The sequence below is a fragment of the Xenia sp. Carnegie-2017 genome, unplaced genomic scaffold (assembly GCF_021976095.1).
Source record: "Xenia sp. Carnegie-2017 unplaced genomic scaffold, XeniaSp_v1 HiC_scaffold_24, whole genome shotgun sequence".
NCBI lineage: Eukaryota > Metazoa > Cnidaria > Anthozoa > Malacalcyonacea > Xeniidae > Xenia > Xenia sp. Carnegie-2017.
The window spans coordinates 717507-720024 of NW_025813487.1; positions in this window are offsets into that span (position 1 = coordinate 717507).

Here is a 2518-nt window from a genome sequence, read left to right on the forward strand (position 1 = left end):
AATGAACGTTAAATATATAATAAAATAACCAAATTATCTAACCATACATTTGTATTAAAAAGTAAACCATCAACATAAAAGTTCGTTCAGAGATCAAAGGTTTCTCACTTTTGGTAATTTTCACATGTAAAACAAACGACCATCCTTACGACAATCAACATCTTCGTGTGATATTCTCAATTTCATCACAACTTTGACAATGTTACAGTGTTGAATTCTCCAATATAAATTTGAAAGTTGACGGGAATCATAAGATGAAAAGGATCTTTACGACATTATAAAAACTAATCTCTTTCTCTGTCCGTGATATTTTTACATAATTAAAACTGACCTTTTCCTGCAGTTAAAACAAAGGATATGGACAATTTTTTCTAATAGTTTTGAGTTCGTTGTTGATACCATAAATATGTCCTTTTGTGATATAAAGAACTTTTATGTTCGTTTTAAGAGTGATATGTAATGTTAGTAAATACGATAGTTAATAATATAATAACTACAAAAAGGTTGAGTTAGTGGTTTCATTCAGGTACATTGAGTTTTAAAATTTAATTCCATATCCACCGATTTACTAAAAGCTAAAGTTCCTGTGTTTGTAATGTACAGTCCTATTAAATCACAAGAACCCTAATGAGTAAAATTCAGCACATCTTTTACCACTGTTTAAATCTACAGCAACCAATGTGTCATGATATTCACAAATGAAAAATGATTTATGTACGATTGTGCTTGACCATAAATACATCGATACTATGCGAAATCGTACTCACGTCATTGTTTTATGCATATTAATTACATAAATGTCAGTTCTCTCGTCGAAATTGCCCCAAAGCCAATGCAATGACCGCTTGGTTACTATCACTTATAAAGCAACTGACTTTACGACAAGTTATAGTTATCCGTTCCTGAACAAATTTTTCAATAAAAGACGTTATGGGTATTTCTGCAGTATGCCAAGGTTTCAAGTAAAGTTCATTGTTGTTATTTCCCATTTCCATAATGTGTATTCTGTTTTGTTTACAGTTAAAATAACAGAATTATCAGGTGATACAGCTGCTGCTTTAAATTTTGAACTATCGACAGGAAGTCTTTTGTTGTATTGTATCTCACCCTTGGTAATTCTAACAACTTGAACAAACTTTTCGTCAATACAAACTAAGACATCACCAAATGTTAAGATTTCTTCAGGTTTAAATCAATGTTAACATGCTTTGCTTGAGTAGAATCTACAAAATTTTCAGACGAAGTTGATATCTTCATAAGATGATCAGAACCATCCCATATCCACAGTAAACCATCTGACCACCAACATCCTAATGCATTCTTCAGTTGCATTGGTACAGTTTGAATAATAGTGCAACGTTCAATGCTCAAATATGAATGTTGACGTGGTCACCAACAGCGAAAGCAGCAAAAAGATCCATCCGGTGAAAAACAACAACATTTAATTTCAAATTTCTCAAAGATAAATGAAGGTCTCCAAAGATGATCACGTTTGAAAATTTTAAGCTTGGAAAAATACGGCACAACGTAAAATTCTTTAAACGAGATGGGATGGACTTTGTTAAGAGTCCTATCAACACATGGACACCTAACATTTGGTAAATTAAACATGATTTCTCTATGATCGTTGCATTTTGTCAACTGAGTGATTTCAGAAAGCTTTCCATTCTGGTTTGTATGATAAAAAATACAATCACGATAATGGTGTGTTGTCATTAAATGTAAAGGTTTGGAAAAAATATCGATTGCCTTTGGGAATTGAAAAACATACGAAGTCTCGACGAAATTTGCAGCAAAGAGCTCTGAATATTTATCGGTGCATTGTAGTTTTTGGTAATCAACAACGCAGCGTCGATCGATTCTTTGCAAAGTTAATGAATTCCATGCAGTGAACACTTCTTTAGAAAGTTCATTGTAATGTTTTACATAGTCTGCAGTAATAAACAAACCAGAATCTGAGAAAGAGCAACGATTAACGACATCATCTGACTGTAAACATAATAACAAACGTCCATTGTTAACGTCCCACAACTTTAGTTCAGTAGATCCATTACTGGTTACCAGTCTATTTCCGGTGGGTGAAAAGGAGCAACAACAGATGTTTCCACGTACAAAAGCAAATGTCATTAATGTTGGATAGTCATAGATGTCATACAGGGACATAATTTTCACTACATCATCCCACTTATCCAACCTTGAATCATCGAGTGCAGTGCCTAGAGTGCATCTTTCTGTAAATTCAGGAAGTTCAAAAATAGATATTTGACCATTTTCATATCCTACAGCAAGAAGTTCTTTATTGGACGACACACAAAGAGATGTAACGTTAGCACGCAAGGGGACAGTCAAATGATGATGGTTTGTTAAATATGTTGTGTCTAAATCCTCAAACCAAACAAACTTTCCTTGTTTCAATAAATCCCTTGCCAATAATCTTTTTTCGTTACTGCCATGAATTCTGTTTGCAATAATTTGTAAATAAATTAAGCTTTTATCATTTACATTGACTATATCTTAT